This window comes from Falco cherrug, chromosome 5 (assembly GCF_023634085.1).
Source record: "Falco cherrug isolate bFalChe1 chromosome 5, bFalChe1.pri, whole genome shotgun sequence".
In the NCBI taxonomy this organism is placed as follows: domain Eukaryota; kingdom Metazoa; phylum Chordata; class Aves; order Falconiformes; family Falconidae; genus Falco; species Falco cherrug.
Window position 1 is genome coordinate 21,078,656 of NC_073701.1, and position 19,755 is coordinate 21,098,410.

Below are 19,755 nucleotides of genomic sequence, written 5' to 3' on the forward strand. Positions count from 1 at the left end.
TCTGTCCATGGTAGCGTCTAGCATCAAATCATTTGATTCCTGTAATTTATTATTTTTTTCCAGAATAAACACAGAAAGTGACAGTCTGCTTTGCTTTACATTTCTTTTCTTCATCAGCTGCAAAAACCACCCATTGTGCTTGGATATCATTCAATGCATATGGCATGCTGGATCACACACTGTTCCAAAAAAACTCTTTCCATACCTCAGTTTAACAAGATGAGTTATGGATAGAGTGAAAATTTTATGGGACCTGAATTTTGTTTGCTTTTGCAGTCTTCAGGTAGACTTTTAAAAGAACACTGTGTTAATACAGTTTACAGGAGGGGTGCATAAGGTGGTCATTGAAAAGGTACAGTATAGCTAATCCTTAGCCATATTATTTTAACTATTAAAAGCTGGGGAAACATGAGAAGAAATCTGTACCATAGCAGAACATGTCTATGGTAGCAGAGCTCCCTATTCAGTCACAAACACTTGGCTGAACTTTTTTTTTAAGGAAAACAATGGAGTAAAATGTCAATTTTTGAAGAAACATTTGAGATTTTTTTTAATATATTCTATTTAAGCAACAAGCATTTCTCCCAAGATGAGGTGTTTTATTCTTCTTGTTTCTAATTTTTTTATTATTTTTTTTTATTAACAGAAATGATGAAAGTATCGCCTCCTGCTTTTGCTAGAAATGCAGAATTGCTTCTGACACCTTTGGACTATTTGATGTTGGCAACAGCTACATAATTGTATGTGAACACATGCTATAAAAAAACATGATGGGGTGGTGGGACTTTCAGAATGTAAATACCTGCATAATTAAAGTATAGGGAAGAGATTTTTTCTTTAATGTAGACTGTAATCACCTGGTAGCATACTTGAGTTCCATTTAAACCCTACTTCACACAGTTCCAGTAAGATTATTCGTGAAGCAATATCTAAGCCATCTTTTTGCTGTTTCTCCCCTTAGACTTCTCTATAAAATTGGCTGAATCCCTCCCTGGGGTCATAAACCGAAGGAAATGCTTGCCTTTAAGAGTCAAACTAATAGTGAGGGCCTGGGGAATAACTGTACCTTTCAGCTTGCTAAGAGCTAGAAATGGTTTAACCTGTTTATTGTACTGCTACATTACATTATGGCTTTTTCTAAATGTCTGAAAATAATGTTTCTTCACGAGTGCTGAAGTGTGTCTGTGCACATGGGATGCCAATGCATTCTGCTTTTTGCCTCTCTGAGTGGTGGTACCCACCCTCGTGGCTGGGTGCCCTCCCTCTGCAGGAGGAACTGGTAGTGCACAGCCTGGATGGCCACATTGAGTATTCTGGATCCGATGCTACCAGATACCATACAGTGAAATTCCTTCTGTTTGCAGTCCCAGCACAACACTAATGCTAATCAGAGGAACAGGTTTGCCTCAGGAACTGATTCCAGTCAGAGACCATTGGTAAAGAAAAAAAACCCATTGTTCAGCTTACCTCTTTTTCAAAGCTGTCACGGCACAGAACCACACATAACTGAAACAAAGGGTATCTCACACAACAAAAATGAGAAATATCCTAATCTCTCTAGAGTAAAAGTCAGGCTCCCATAAACCTTAGCAGGTCTGGGATTTCATCTACATTTTTCTGATACTCTGTATTTGTTCCCATAAAAAGAAAATATAACTTGGAGAAAGAGGTGCAATGGTATCACACATAACTCAACCACCATTTCACCGTAAACGCAACCAGCTGCTAACAAAGATGGCATAAATAATGCCAGCTCAAATGTACTTTAGCAGGAGTTTCCCCTCTGTACAGAGCTTACTTTGCTTCCAGCTTGCATTTGAGCCTGCAGACATTGCTAAACCCAGCACCGCGCAGACGAAAACGGCATGTCCAAAATCGTTCCTCTCACCTGACCCATAGCCTTAAGCAAAAAACCAGGCAAAAACTTAACTTTTCACTTCATGTCCCTGAGTTGGTGAAAACTTTATGGTGTGTTCTAAATATCTGGATGCTTTCAAGTTACTTCGCCAGTATCTGAAACACACTCAAACCCACCAGCCTCAGAAACTGCCAGCACTCCTCCTAGAACAGTCAAACCTAACAAAAAATGTAACTGCAACAAGGTTTATTTCAACTTTTCAACCTATCAAACACACTACTGAAAATCTTCATATCTGTAGCTCGGCAATATTGCTTGAAGGAGATAGGATTCAGACAATATTTAAACAAAAAAAGCCAGTACCTCAAAAGAAAAGATTGAAAGTGATTCCCTAGCTCACTGAACCTATTTTCTGTTATTTAAAAAAAAAGATGAAAAAATCCTGTATGGTAATTGATCACACTATCATAAAACTACTTAATTCAGAGGGGTTTTTGCTTTCCATCCAGTTGAAGTCTGTTCTGCAGCTCTATTCCCCTTGTTTTCAAGCTAATTTTATTCAAGATTATTTGATACACATTTCTTAGCAAACTCAGTCAACCCTGCCCATCAGCTCAAATTATTCTCTTTGTCCTGGACATTTATCTGTGGATGTTGATAATCTAAGCAAAAAATCCATGAGAATGTATTATTTTTGGATCTAAATCCACATTAAGTCATCTAATTATGCCACTTCTGGGGCTGTCATTCAGGACGAGAACACGGTCAGAAGATAACTCTGTTCACAGTGTGACAAGTGTGTTCCCTAACAGGGCAATTCCTTCTGAGTTGGAGACAGAACCCACCCATGTTCACAAAATGCACATAGGCCATAAGACACACACACATGAATACGAAATAAAATAAAATTAAAACAAAACAAAACAGTGCACTAGTTATGAAGCTTAATAACCTGGGTGAAGCATTCAATACAGATAAAGGAAAGGAAAGAACATAAAACCCCATGAAACCTAGCATAAATCAACACCACTAAAAGCCAAAAGTCCACAGGACAACCTAGTGAGCATGACCAAGGCACTAACAGAAATAATTGCAGTGTTGGGGCCACAGCCAATTCAGTGACGTGAGGCAATGTGGTGGAGGCATGGTGGAGGGCAGAAAACACAACCAGGCAGTTGGACTTTGGCAGCCAGTGGGATGGGAGCTGGTCAAAATGAAGGAGCAGGGGAGAGATGCTCATTTCTGTTCCCTTCTGGAACCTTTTCTCGCCAAGGTCTGAAGTCTGGCCAGTTCCCCCTTGTCCACCCTTTATAACATCCTGAGAACACCAGCTGTCATGAGAGGCCTTTATAGCAGGCCGATAAAAGACAAATTTCAGCTGCTGAAAATGCTTGTACTTCTTCTGAAGTGAATTGAGCTACACCAGTTTGCAGTCACCTCACGTTAGAATATAATAGCCATTAAGCTATTATTATAGTTTGCCATAAACCATATGCTTAGCTTATGTATGGCTCCCTAAAGAAATTATCACCTTTCTCCTTTAGGAATTGCTAGGGCTCTTTAAGAACTCTGAAATGTATGTTTTTTCTTTTTCTTTCCTCAAATTGTTCTTAAGCTTAACAGCAGTACCACATTTCTAATTAAATGGACAGATAGGATGCTGATAACATCTGCTTCCTGTAATAAAAACTATTGATATTGTTGACCTGACAGATTATCTGCAATAGACAGAGCACAATGGCCAAATCTAAAAAGCAAGGGAGGAAGAGCAGCTTAGCACAAGAATATGTATTATTATTATCTGTTCTTCTGCCTTTTGGAATTATTAAGAATGATTCTAGAAATTATCAGTCATCTCTGCTTCTTTTCTGGCATAGGAAACAGAAACAGTGATTGAATGTCATGAAGAACTTTGATCATTGTTTTTTTCTTGATGCAATGACTTTGTAAGGTGAGCTGCTTATCTTTTTATGGTAGCATCTCTTACAGGAATCCCCAAGATTTATGACAGCAGATGCCATTTTTCAAAGTTTTTGTCCCATGTTGTATATGAAGCAAAACTTCAAACAGTAAAGGAATATCCTAATAATAATTGACATCTCTTACAAAGCTTTTTATTCAAAAACCTTAGCACTCCTGTCACAGCCTAATCCTGATTCCTACTTAAAGTTATTCATTTTGGGGAGGTTGCAGTAAAAAAAATGGTCCTCTGTGTATTAAGGTCATACAATTTCCTAGTGAATACCTGCTCAGCAGTTTCACTACTGTACTTAAAAAAGCAGCATTCAAAAGTGTCATATACTTTTTGTAATTAAAGCATCTATGTTATGGTAGAAGCACTGGTTATGTTTTGGTGTCTCAGAAAAAAAATAAGCTAGAGTTTCAACTTGACTTTTCCTGCAAGCATTTAAGAAAAATTAGGAACTAAATTCTTCCACATGGCATTAGATATGTAGCTGGAGTAAACTGACTGGTCTCCACTGATTTTAGGGCACCTCAGTTCATTTACACCATTTAGGTGGTCTCAGGTCAACCTCAGCTTTCCTCTCCAGGGCTGGAATATTGGCCATTTACCCATTCCAAGAGGAAGCACTGTAAACAGCCTGAGCCACTCAGTTTTGTGCATCTCTGGATGTTTCGGTGTCCTGGTAAAGACAACAACCATCTATTTATCTCTAGCTACTGAATTTCCAGAGGTAAACAAACAAGCAAATAAAATGCTACTGTCATAAATTTAATCTCTTCCTTTTGTTCCCAATCCCAAATAGTAGCACCTTATTTTCAGAAGCTGGTCACATCATTTGCCAAGTATTCAGTATTCAGGAGTTAGCTAACTACTTTAGCCTGAAAGGTATCCAGGTTTTCTTTTAAAAAGGCTTAATGGAGGGTTTATCTGCACTTGCGAGTAATCACAAGAGTCAAGGAACATGGGCTTTAAGAAAGAAAAAAAATCAACCAAAAGTCTTGATGGCTGGCTATGTAGGACCCCTATCTTTGGATAAGAGTTTGATTTTCTTTGGGCAGTTTTTCTACGTACAAAAATACTATTGCAGATGGAGAAATCAAAATACAAAGTTAAGAAAGCCTAGAAATGCACCACATATACTTCAAATTACTGGGTCTTAAAAAAAAAGTGGGCAGGAATTTAATGGAAATATATTTAACTTTTAAAATTTTTTCATTAACTCTTCCAGAAAAAAATGGTATCTTTTCACAATATGGACAAAGAAAGTTCATTTCAAATCAGATGGGATTTTCCAATAGCCATTTCATCTCAATTGCCTGTAATCTCTCTCCTACTTCACAACAGGTTCTCCTACCACCTAATATATATTAATTTTCAAATTAAGCACAACACATGTAAGATAACTTGCTTGGTCATGGTATTCAGTAAACAAGGCTTATTTTTATCACAGCTATCTTTTGATTACTTGTGGCTGAAATGTCATATTTTGTTTTTCTTCTTGTTATCAGCCATGTAAAATGAATTGTACACTGAACCTTGGGGTATCAATTGAAAAAAGGCACTTCTTTCAGAACAGGAGCTCAACAGACACTTTGTCAAATTGTGAGAACAAAGAACTCTGGGTGGCTTCTGATAGAAATTAGGTAACTTTTCTCATACTCTACAGCACCTAAGAATATATCATATTTTACACTTCTAACACTGTGAACATGGCAACTTACTACCATTTTTGAAAATATTGTTGTCTCATTAATACTGATTTCTTCCACATCATTAATGCATTGAGTTGACGTAGTTTTGCATACTCACATAAATGTATTTTTTGACAGACCTATGTAAAAATTCTTCTGCAAGATCAACAAAAATCATACATAAATTTGCATTAACTCAAAGGGTGGAGTCTTTTCACTAGATATCCATGTATTAATTTGATACAGAAGACTAATATCAATTATCTACTGTCAGCACATAAAAATATTATTAACTGTGACTTTCACAGGTATCAAACATTGTGAAGCCAAAGTCACAGTTTTGATGCTGGGGGATGCTTACGAAAAGAATATGAAATAGCTACCACATGATTTTTTAATTTGTATTTCTATGTAACTAGATTCTAAGGGCATATAGATATAACTATATATACGGATTTCACATGGTATTTAAGATATGAATCGCAGTCAACCACATCAAAACTTCAGTAAGTCTTGCATTATTTACTACATAAATGGAAAATAAGGGCTAGTAGAAGGTGCAACTGCAGATATTTGAACCATTGGAATATTTAATGAACTGCTGAACTATAAAAAGCTGAACTTAATTCACTTTTTGTCAGTGAAAGACACAGAGCAGAGGTCTTATTTTGAGGCATGTTGTCACCTTCCAAATGGAGACATGGCAGAAAAAATGGTTGATGGATATACTGATGTATAGAGAGAAAGAGAAAGAAATAGAAGGATCATAAGTGTACACAGTGGGTAATATGTATACATACATAACAGTTTGAAGATATGCTATCAGAAAATAACTCCTCCCTCCTTTAAGCAGTCATTTTAATCCTTCATTCTTTTAAATTTCATTATAAATAGTCTTGTAATTCAGAGCATTACCCAGCACCCAGTAATGATTACAAAGTTATTCTCAAAAATAACTGAAATTCTCTTCTGACTGCAGTATAATTGATAGTGTTTCCTTGAGAAAGATCTCATGGGTAAAAGTCAGCTTTGGGACCCATAACATTACTACTATTAATAATCACAGTAAAAGAGAAATGTTCTACACCTTAGAGTCAACAGAGTCAGAAACTGGACTGATAGCTCCTTGAATGAAGCAGTTCTTTGTTTCTCAACAGGTAACAAAGAACAAGGTGTCATAACCTGAAAGGTATAGTAGATCATGAAGAAAAATAAATAAATAAATAATAATAAAAAGAAATAAAAGCCCCACAATGTAGTAATAAGAATATGGTATATATCGCATATATCGCATTTTTATGTGTCCCTGCAGAATTATACTCTCAGTAACTAAGGCTTTACAGGTAGACATACTGGGGTTTGGTGGAAAATATATATTCTTTAAAATACCCTTGAAACAGTGCTTTTCTGACTTCTAAATACATATAAGCTGACCCTCAAAGGACATGCATCAATTAAATTTTATTATGATTGCATAGGTGTGATTAAATTAAAAAAAAACCAAACCCAAAGCAGACCTTTATCACTTGACCACATCCTTACAGTTCTTTATTTAGGGATGCTACTGTGTAACAATGATAAAAATTACCATCTCTATCAAGGTTATAGAAAACTTGAGTTACTTAAATTATTCAAGTGTTCCTCTTATGACACTTTTTAGCAAAAAAACCCCCAGCAGTCTGCTTCTTCAGTGTGTCAACATACTGATCTTTGAAGCGCACGGGAATCACCCTGCTGACTTCACTCTGGATGAGGCACCAGCTCTCATGTGGCCTCTGAAAATCTTCTCCATCACAGAACCAGCAGAAGAGCAGCCGACAGTCCTGCCACCAGGGAGGAGCTCACCAAACCTCCACTTTCTGCCAACTGCACACTGTAACTGAGCATGATTCATAGCTTATCTGGGAAATGAACTACCACTTGCTTTGTTATATCTGCTCAGCTCCTCAGAAATATTATCACATTTTGCATATGTGTACCCATTTGGTTTAAAATATTAAAACTTCTTGGTTTAGCTGAAAATTCTACAACTGCATTTTTTCACACAGTTTATGGAATTCGTCTCTTCTTGCCAAAATGTAGCTTTGCAAATACAGCCTTTCTATAAAGACAGGGAGGGTTACTGCAATTCAGTACAGAGACTATGCACAGCCTAACACTGTATGAACTTGAACTATCTTAATTCCAGTATAAAACAAAAGTCCTTCAAGCTTCTCTGTATCACCAGGTAATTTTTTCTGAGGACTATTCACAGCTCCTTAAGCCTTAATACAGGGAATGTTCCATTAGCAGCACCTTCATCTCTGAAAACTTTCTTATTACAGCTTTTGCGTTCTACTCCAAAGGCCTTGGAGTATGCCTAATGGCTAAACTCAGGTTATACCTTTCCATCTAAATAGCAACGACTTCCATTAAGGAGCTCTGACAAGTTTCAAAATCCTTCAAACTGAATTTTTAGCCATCTAAATTTTTTAAACTTGTTTGTGCAACTAGACAGCTTTTCCTGTAAATCCATTTTTCATTCGTTTTTTTAAGTTACAAACCAAATTTGCACCATGTATACAGCCCACTGCCCAAATGAATGTAAAGCTACTATGACAATAGCAAATATTACGGAGGTTTAGAAACATTTCAGGTAAACCTAGATTAGTTTCTTGCTGTTGAATGCATAGGCCATCAAGCTTCATTCTGGCTTTGAACATATTAAAAAAAAAAAAAAATAGAAGCTAATTCAATATTCTTGGTCATCTAAAAGTGGAAAGAAAAGGAACAGACCTTTCTAAAGTGAAACAGAAAGACAAAAAACTAGTTTCTGGTCCCTCTCTCAGCCCTGTATGCCCTGCCATAGGTCAAAAGGCATATTTAAAGAGCATCATTTAAAAGATGAAACAGTAGATTTAGTTGAAGTATATAAGTTCTGTGCAAAGAAGATCCAATTTTTGAGGTACTAGTGAAAAATGAACAGGTGGAACTTTGTTCTACATTGCATTGCATTGAGGGACTCTTGAAATCTTTTATGGGGACAAGGTGCTCTTTATTAGAGACACACGAGCTGGCAAACTGCCTTTTGAATCCCCAATTATTGTTTTTTTTAATTTAATGTTATATTTTTAAATATTTTAGGCTCGACAAGCATTTCCCTGTTACAAAGAAAGGTCCCCAGGAGCTCTGCATGGATTTTTTTAATGGATTTTACTTTGACGTCTGGGACACCAACAGTTTTGCCATCCCCTGGGCCACGTATGACTCACAGTCAGGGAGGCAGAAGCTTTTCTGCCACCCACATCATCTGCTCATGTTCCTGTCATTACGTCATTACGAAAAACCCACACACATGTAATTTCACCAAAAGGCACTGGAATTTTCAAAGAATTGAAAACCTAAAATTTTCAGTTTCTTTCTTTAGATAATAAAATTTAAGCTTTTTTATCGTGAAGTTTAAAGGAAGAAAGGCTTATGGGTGTTGGTATGCACTTAAATTATAATTTTGATCTGAGTCCTAGCATTTGGAGATGCTGTCTTGACACTGTAGTAGTTACTAACTAGAAATATCTCTCATCTCCCTGGCAGGAAAACCGTCTCTGTTCTGCCTTCCCACAGTTAGCTTTCAGTATATGGGTAACCCCTAATGGTTTGGTAAAGTCATGTGTAGGCTGTTCTTCTTTGTGTCACAATCAGACCAGATGCAAAATGGGAAACATCTTTCTTTCTCTTACACACATAGGCATGCAGTCACACACGTGCTTTTTTTTTTTTTTTTTTTTTAACTCCTTGTCATATGTGACGGAAACTGATACTAAAAAAGAATCTAGCTGTGATATCACCTTGGATATCGCTTGTCGAAGTGCTAAACACAGCTGGTCACCTACCATCCACAGTTTCAGCAGAAACTGTTGTCAGTTAGTGCTGTTCCACTAAGAAAGTTAATGTGTCAACTCTATTGCTTCTAGCAGTATTTGAAAGAAACCCTAATGCTGCCAGATTAGAGGCACTTCAGCAGCACTAGTAACCGAGAAGCCCAAATGGGCAGTAGCCACAGTTTTGTGTGCTGCCTCTCACACCTTGCTCCAGGCTCCCTTCTTACTATTACTGCAGACTTTGTAGATTTGATAGGACTCATGTGACTTACTATTTTCCTCAGTTTTTCCTCTGGCAGGAACATGTACTGTACCAGGGAGAAAGTTTGGTTTGGCCCCCGTGGCTTTCAAAACTCGGCTCTCCACAGTCTGAGCCTGTGGCGCACTCAGTCGCGCAGGATTGCATTAGTAGAGAAACCAAAGCTAACTATGGATCATTGAAAAGGTAGGCTTTTTGTAATCCCTAAGAAAGCAGAAGATGTCAATACCATCCATCTTAATGGCTTATGTGTTTCTCGCAGCACAGCTGCCAAGCAGCTAGCTTAGGGGGAGAAAGATGAGCTTAATGGGACAAAAAGATCTCATAGAAAAGACAGACTGTGCTCCCCAAGACGTTATCAGAAGACAAACCAGCACTGGACAAAAAGGGCAGTCCTTGGTGTGGCATAAGACTGGAGGAAACACCCACTGAGGGTGAAAAGGAAAACACTTTGTTTGCATGAGAATTGAAAAATCATTTTTCCACAGAAAAGAAACAGGCAAAAGAAAGGGAAGAGCAGAACAGTAGAAAAGAAAACCCTGAGGACAATTAAAAATTGCTTCTGTATTTGGAAATCTATTCTTCACAAAGTAATGGAATTGTTGGAAAACGTATTACCTTACTGTTGCCACAATGAATGTTAAATAAAGGAAAAAGTAGAAGGATAACAGTTTTTTCATCTCACAAATTTAATTTTCATTAAGCACAAACCAATTCATTAAAATAACCAAAACCTCAGGAACAATTAAACAAACTAAACTCTGCAGGGTTCAGATGAAGGATCATACCAGAAATCTGTGTATGGACATGGAAAAAGAATGGATAACTTTGTGAACATAATGATGTTTACAAGCTACAACTATTAAGTGGGATAACTGCTTCCCTGGAACATTATGTTTGATGAATTAAAATGAAAAAAGAAGCCAGGAAGCAATGTAGTCAACCCATATTCAACATGGTGAAACTTTTATAGTATAAGTAAACTGTCGTTAGTATCAGTGTATATATACCTAGATCCCGATTAAGCCACAGAAACCTTGGGCATATGCTTCCTGAAAGGTTGTAAATCTCAGCATTACTACATATTATTGTTTTTATATATCTACACACGTCCACTCTGAGCCTTTCTGACCTGTGAAGAGGACTTTTTAAACAACGAATCACACAGGTCTTAAACCCTCCCACTTGAGTTAATGACCCCAAGGGTCGGGGTTTTTTTTCTGATCTCCCCACCAAAGGCGTGCAAACAGCAGAAGCCATTAAGACAACATTGGAACAATTCAGATGGCACAGTTCATGCACAGGGTGTATCAGCTAGCAAGCAACAACCCTTAGTTGCCATCACCCCATGAGTGCTTTGAAGAAAAGAACTGTTCTGCCATTTCTGCACAAGGGAAAAGCACCACATTATAGGAATAAAGAGACCATGATGATATTTAGGTGATGCACTCCTAGGATGTACTCCATGATGCTGTCTCAGCCTGGAGTACCTTATTCCCATCTGCATTGCGTCACGGTTGAGGTGTACTTGGAGGGGCTCTCATCCCATGCTTGAGAGTGCTACACTCCTATCTCTCAGCTATGCATAACCAGTCCAGGCTTTAGAGCCTTACATCTTTCTATACACCAAAGGCTTCAGGTACAATGGCTCTCCAGGGAGTCACACATCTCATAACTTGCACTGGCCAGCCACCAGCTACTACTTGCAGACAGAGGGAGTGAGGAAAGGAGACTGTGCAGGGATGGCAACATCTCTCCCCTACTAAAATCAGTGACAGTACACCACCTATAATGATATAAAGTAGCTGCATCAAAACCTCCCAGTCTCATTATGCTAAACTCAAGTTGGAAATGCTTTCTGCAGCTAACAGCCACGATTTGTAGCTATGTAACAGGATCCTTCAGGAAGCCCTTCACTCCGGTGAGTACATCGATCTCCAAGCTCTTAGCAGTGCAGAAGATGGCAAAGGGAAATATTGCTCCTGGCAAACGCACCCATACAACTCCGCAGAATCCAGTTTCTATTCCATACGTTAATTTTTAGTGTCATTCGTTCATTAATGGCCAGTTTTAGGCATTGAATTACTTTCAGTTCTCTCCTAGGAATGGCTTAGAGGCAGAAACCATGCAACAAGGTTCCTTTCTGTATCACATATATCATACACTGTAGTATGGCCATAAGCGAGGTCCCATCTCACTCTGCCCTCTGATCTCATGCTCAGGATGGAGCTGGACAGCTGGCCCATCGGGAGCGGCTAGTGCATGTGGCTGGTCAGGCTGGATCAGAAAAAAACAATGTGCAAACCAAGGCATGGCAAACTCTGTAAATCCATGCCTTACACGGGAAAGAATTGTTTGGAAATGCTTTTTATAGATGGAACAAGCACTGAACTTGCAGCCGAGACATACATGATGAATTAGGAATGAGTAGCAATTATTCACATGTGAGTAATACCAAGTAAATCAGCTTTCTTTGCTCCATCATGGAAGCATTCATTGACCTTTGAAGATCAGGGCATCAGGAAAGTGTTAGGGCTTTGTTAAGACAATGGAATTTTACATCCTAAATAAGTGTATTACTGTTGCTAAAAGGAATATTACAGGAAGCTTGGAACTGGCATTACTCGTTCACTCAGAGTTCTGATTTTGTTCCAAGCTGTAACAAAAATTAAAAGAAATGACAATGTTCATAAAAAGTTTTCAGAAATACTTAGCTCAGTTACAGTATTTCCTTTCAATTGAAGTTATCCTACCTAAGATTTTGACTTCTGCAGAAAATAAGATTTGGAAACAAAAAATAATCTCAAAACAAAGAGAATGGAGGGCATTTTGATTTAATCTAATTCAATATATCTGAATTTCCTAAACTTTGACCTATTCCCAGAAAACACTTCAGTCTCATCAGTGGATGAGACAGCATTTTTCAACAATATTTTTTTGCTGAAAACGTTCTACACCCTCTAATTATTAACTCCATAGTCTTTTTATCTTTGAGAAGTTTTTTTCTCCTTAATTCCACTTAACCCCAAATCTGAAGAATAATTTTCAATTCATAATCCTATTGATGCATATAAGATTTTCAGCTCGTGCTTCCCAATAAGCAAGGTAAAACAGACAGTGCTTAAATATCGTAATAAAGAGATTTTGTACCGAATGACAGTTATTCTCTTTATGATCCTGGCACTGGAGAAAAAGTACTGAACTGATTATATTTCTTGTTTTAAATATTCATGTGACAATGTTGAAGAGAGAAATGAATATCAGAATGAAAAAATGACAAGGAAAAAATGACTACAAGAAATCTCTAGACATTTATCACAGGCCTAGAGGATACAAACCAATCAACTTCTAAAATCTGCTCTTTGATCGAGATGCCCAGTTAAAGCCTACATTATTAATATATGATTCTGTTTAAAAAGTCTATTAATCAAGCAGGGATGAATGATTAAGTGGATAAAACACTAGCCTTTGACCTGACAGGCAACTTTCACAAATCTCCAGTGAATTCAATTTATAAAAAAAGAAAAAGAACGCTTCAATAGCTGTATAAATTATCTGGAAACAATGGTTCTCATTGTTTTTCTGTGTCATTAAATGATTTTCATCTGCATGCAAGACCATCTCCATTATACAGTCGCTAGGCTGATAGCTTGCTACAGGATGGAATGTGATCAATAAAGCCTGTTCTGGTTGTGTTTTACTTAATAATAACACTAACAAAAAACCAAACCAAACCAAACCGATCTTCTTTCACTACTCCACCTTTGCCTTCCAAGTCTTTTCCAGGCCTTTAGAAAGATTAATGAAAAAGGCCTCAACCCTGAAAACAGTTCTGTACACAGGAATTCTTGTTTTAGTGTGTTTTGGTGGGATCCTCGATGAGGAAACAGAGAACAGCTTGAATAAGTTCATGCTTTAAGGCCTGAGGATCCTGAAGAGTTCATCACAAAACTCTGGTGTGCACTGCTACCCTCCAGGAGAGCACTGGAATACCAAAGATTTCAATGAAGTGTGTATTGAAGTGGGTATTAAAATCAGTAATGAACTGAATATATGGCTTATTTTAATAACAAACAGATTCAAGATATTTCATGGTCTACTAATATTGCTTTTTTATTTTTTTAAAAAATGCATCAGATTTTCCAGTGGAAATCAATGTTTCCAATACCAATTTGCACTGGTGATAGAAATAGTAGTTTACAGATTCTGGTGATCAAAGGCAAGAAGGGGCTTGTGTCACTGTTTCACATGGGAGATGCTGTTGACTTTGGCACCCAGGAGGCTGCAGTCTGCTCTTTTTCTCCTTGTTGAGGAGAGGAAAGTGTTATCTTTTTTAGGGCTTTGAATACTTGTCTCACACTAATTACACACTAAATTACCCAGTAACACCAGCTCTATCCATTCTCACATTGAGCACGTGCTTTGTCATCATGCAATATTTATTAAATCATACTGTAAAATACTGTTCAAACTTTTTGTATCCCACTGGACAGTTCTCCCCAAATGTGGGAAATACTGACTATACGTAGATACACAGAAATTATGGGCTTAATGTAGAAATTCCCGAGTGAGGCTCTGTATCTGTGCTACGCTGGTGGTTAGATTAGATCATACAATGTTCCTCCTGTCTTGAAAAGGGGGAAGTTATAAATACTGCCTCTAATAAACACCCTTGGCAATTGTTGGGCTTACCAACCACAGTTACAAAGCAGTAGGATTTGCCAAATACATATCACAGGTCAGTATAGTATAGCTTAGTGGTTAGCATGCATGCTTGTCCTTTAATGAAACAGTTTGTCTGGAGGACATGCAAAATCCTACTTAATTTATAAAGTAAATTCATAAATAATAGGGATTACTATTCCTAACTATTAAGAGTGACAACTAGCAACACAATTAATAGAAGTTCTGCTGACAGAATAATGTCCTGTGTAATATTATGGTAAATGTATTATCATAACCAGTTTTCTAGATGACAATTGATTGGAAATTACTGACCAATTTGGTTGATGAAGAGTAAAAAAGAAAAGATACTCTCTACCTCATGCTCACTCCCTAGGTGAATGGATCCTGAGGGGAAAATTACATGAAATATTAATTTATGTTGTTAAAATAAGCGACATTGTCCCTGGACACACACAGGAAGAGCTGTATTATATGCTTCTGGTCTCTTTTCAAAGCAGAAATTTATATTAGTATACTGTAGAGAGGTTTGGGTTTTTTTTCTTTTTATTTAGGATAGTATGGGCATCCTAAATAATTAATAATAATAGGGCCATTTCAAAGTGAGACATTTTTTCTAACTAGTGTTGACTAGTACTGCCCTTTACTTACTTTAGCATCAGAGCTCTTGTCTACTCATTTTAGCATCAGAATGTGATATTTGCCCAATCCTTATCAAACTTTTTTGGTTTTTTGTTTTGGTGAGGTCCAAAAAGGAAACTGTATTGATTTCTGATCCTAGTGTTGTGGTTCTGATGTATTCCAAGACCTACTCATTTATTCCAGAAGTTCTAGCAGGGGTGACAAGAAAATTTCCATTGTTAAATTTATAAAGTCAAGTATCATTCCTTTACTGACCCCTTAATTCACTTCAGAGAAGCACACTGAAGCACCCTTTCTCCCTAGGAATGGTTTGAGATGCATGACGAAGCAGAGATACTACTCACTCAACTCTTGCGCAAAACAAAAAAAAAAAAAAAAAAGACAAGAGTGTCCAGTTTGCAGCAGAAACTGAGCTCAGACATAGGAAGTATTTAAAAATAGTGGTGTCATTCCTATTCTTCACTGCAACACAGACTGAGCAAAGATCTGGTGCCTGCCGTTGTTACATACTCAAACCACACAGTTGACACAGGATGTTTTGCAACTTACATCTGCAGACACTGTGCAGACATTGCACATTTGTTAGCAAATGCCCCATAGGATTGACTTGATGGAATTTAGGTGGGTGCAGGAAGTGCCAGAATGTTCAAGTTTTCATACAAAACACCTGCTGGAAGCTATCCCACTCATGTTGCATCCTCAAGCAGTCTTTAGCTCTTTGTGAGTTTGTTTCAGTGCAGTAAAAGAAAATGAGGCATTTGATATGAAATCGCCAGTTTCCTTAGCGATACTCAGCTGGGGTTCAGCACTGACTCTACCAAATGCTGCTGTGACAAACAATTCACTGCTGACACTGAATACGTAGTGACAGAATTAGTCACTTACGCTAATGAAGGAGTACTACTTAATTCTATAATGCCATGTATGATAAACTGCTATAAATAATATCTAGTAGTAGTGTATGTTATTGTCAGGTGGGCAATGTGAACAGGGCCAGAGGAGGCACGAGGACATTAGCCATCCCCAAGCAAGCCGTTCCTTCCTCCCAGAGATCTCAACTATGGTGCTGGGATGGAGAATATAAATCAGCAAGAAGGTTTACAGGCCTTGCACACATTTGGGCTGATGGAGACACTTTTTGTTCAGACATGCAGAAAAAGTGGAGTTCCCATATCCTCACCTAATGCGGTTGGTCACAGGGAACCAAATCTGCATGAAGGGGAAGGAGAGCATGCACATTGGCCAGGAAGATTCCAGATTAGCTGAAGCCAAAGCAATTTTCTTTGCATTCTTCATATCATGAGCTAGAACTGAACTGCTAATTCAACGGATAACATTGTTAAGTTGTCACAGGCTAGGTATTGCAGGGATCTAACAACTGGGAAGCAGAGGAGGTAGAGGAAGTCCAGTGTTGTCAGATGAGCAGATGCAGAGGGAAAAAATGAAACAATATCAAATGACTGACCTACTTCTGCTGAGACCCTTTGCTGGAGTTCAGTGCTGAATCCCAGTGTCCCTGAGTGCCCCTTCGAGCAAGAGCTCACTGGATGCATTAGATACACAGTGAAAGATCTTTAATTATTTTTTTTTCCAAAGATAAAAATCTACTAGAAGAGATGGTGGGAGGCAGTTATGTTTGGAAGGAAAGTACTGAATCTTCAGTGAATCCTCAAAGTGATCATTTATTTTCCATTTTTCATAACATGATGCCTATTGAATCAAGGGATTTTTGCTAATCCCTACCTAGCAAAATTAGTTCCTTCTAATTTATGGGGAAGAAGTGCCCAATACCTCACTGGAAACAGTGCATGCACCTATGTCAGATAAAATCCTTTCTTATTGTCCATCACAAAATTTGGAAATTGCATGTCCCCACAAACAGCAGAGCTTCCTGACTGAATGTTGTCTCTGTAAAAAGCTGAACTAACTTCTTGCTTATATATCCTTCACATTCCAGACAGCTTTGTATCTGAACTAATTTTTGATCTTTAAAGATTAGTTTACCTTTGTTCTATATCCAGATGTATTTCTGCATTGCATTGCTTGAAAATAACAACAGTTATTGGGAACATTTGTAGCACCCATGAAATTAATCTGTTGTGGACAGACCTACAGTCAGTGAACAGGTGGAACAGTAAGGTCAATAGGGCTCTCCCACTAGTAGAGATAGCAGTCATTTCAGTTAAAGCGTGGATGTAAATTACGAACTTTACTCCAAACCTGTTGTTACAGCTAGAGAAGTCCTCCTTTCACTCCATTAGCTTATAAACACCCTTAGACTGATATTTGAACTAGTTTATCTAATGGAAGTTCTGATGCTTTTTGTTCTTCACCTATCAACTGAAATAAGTGATCATCACTATGTGATAAAGAAGGACCATACCAGCTTTTGGTACAGAAGGAAGTGTGAAGGAAAAAAACAACATTTAGAAAGTAAAACAGAAGTGCACTTGGTGTTTCAGAAAAAGAATGAAGTAGGAGAAAATTTTTTTGAAACACAGTGATCTAGGAACATACTGCTTGGAATTCATTTATGTTATGGCTACCTAGAAGGTTATTTGCTTACTCTCTTGATTTATGAAAGACATTTCTTGTTAAATATGTAAGTAGGTAAACATTTTGTAAAAAAGTGCAAACATTATTCAGATTCACAAATGCCAAGAAAGGCTAAAAGACAAAATCCTATATTCTTTAACCCTCAAAAGTTCTGAGTATATTTGTAAGCCTCTAGGTAATCTTGAAAGGTCAACAGACTTGGATTTTTTCTGCCTGAAGGGAATATAAGTTCCAGGGGGTATGTTGGTCTGCTTCTTGCCCACTGCCAGCTGTTTAAAAATGCTGGAACTACAAACATGAACATTGAATTAGGAATGTTATTTCCGTTAAGTAAAAGTTAAAGTTCTTTATATCTACAAAGTGAGCAATAGTTCTTACAAAGTATAACTTGTTGTAGGAAAGGCTTAAGTCTAGAAAATTTGGCTCAGGATCCAAACTTTAAGCAACTCAAGAGAGCAAAGTAATTCCAAGTCATGATTTGAGCCTCTCTTGCTATCAAATGTGTAAATCTTCAAGATTACTGTTCTCAGTGTCATGTCTAAAAAACTGACAATCAGTGAGGACTATAATGCTGTAAATAAGTGAAGTAAGCAAGCAAACTAAATTCAGTTTGTGAACTCCCCTCCACGCTTTGCAGATAAATTTTAAAAATTGACACTTGATATTAGAGAAATTGATTATACTTTGGCAACACGTAATATTTAATAAACTTAATAAACTGCTTTATAGTCTTTATAAAAGAATTGTAAAGGTCATTTCATTGGCAAGCATAATACTGAGGCTACTTTAATACATACAGAAAATATTCCCAACAGTTTAGAACATGATAGGAAAGACAATGTCAGATCTAATTGAGAGTAGAGGAGTGATTAAACAGAATTGCACACGATTTCTTTGGAAAGGGTAAAATCCCTGTTCTGCAAATATTAAGAAAATTTTACGTAACAAAAGTAACAAGAAGGATTTTAGGCTTTTGTGTAAGGTACTAAAAGGAAGAACTTTGAGCTATTTTGCACTATTGAAGGCCTGGGTTTATCATGTTCCAGAAATTCTAATCCCCGCAGGTCCAAATGCCTTTCTGTATTGGCATCTATTCCAAAGCTCCAGCATCTCTGGCATTCTGGAGGAAGTTCTCATCCTCTAGAATCTGCTTCTCATCCTCTAGAATCTGCTCCCTCTACAGAAAGCACCACCAGCCAGTATCTGTCCTTGCCACGATAATATCCTTCCACTAAATCGGTGGGGAGAATGGACAGATTATCAAGAGCTGCATGGAATATCTCATGGACTTTGAGCGTGCTTGTTTTGTTGGCTGTCAGAAATCACCATTCCTTTCTTCTTTTACTCAGCCCTTAACCTAGGCATCCCTATTTGACCTACTGATCTGGCAAACACTATTTTGAATAATTTGATCTACTTTCATAGCTGAAAGGAATTGCCCTCTAAGGTAGCCTGGCAGCCAGCTTCACCTTAGTTTCCATTTTAAAGAACTATTTTGTTATTCATTAAGAAATCTTTTTTTACAAAAACAAAAAGATAGTTAAAATTTACGCATTCTGCCTCTCAATTCCACATTATTTCCAGTTTGGATGTTAAGCAAAAATTTGGCTTGATCAGCTTTTACACATTTGATATTTCTATGCTTTCCGCTGACCATCTTTGCTTCTCTGTCATTCAGCAAAATTTGAACTGCATTTTGTATTTTAAATCTACTTAAATGTATGTGTATTGTTCTTAAATTCTGGTTCCACTTTGCTCTGTAAGCCTTTTATCTGTTCAGGATTTAATATCCCTATTGTCTATGAGGTATTTATGTACATCTGGTTGTTTCAGATACATTGCAACAACAAATTATTCATGTTACAAAGAAAGCTTAATATAGATACTGCTATAAATATTATTGGGTATTGTTTATAGTTACATGCCTGGTTTCTATCTAGTTCTGTTGAAAAGAATGATTAGATATCATATTTAACACTTGCCTGTGACATAAGCCTGAAGACTATATGGTAAAAAAAAAAATATCTGTTGTTTGCAGCAGAGTGTTTGTCCTCACTCTGAGTGCAGGTCTGATAAGGCAGGCTTAAATAATCACTTCCCCTTGCCTGGTTTTAATTAAAGTGACAGTGAGTAAACACTGACTGGAAATCGATCAGAATCAATGGCCTTATGGCAAACTGGCAGAGAAAAATCTAGTGAGTCAGTCAAGATCAGCCCAAAAAGCCAGTTTCCAGGCTGTTGTG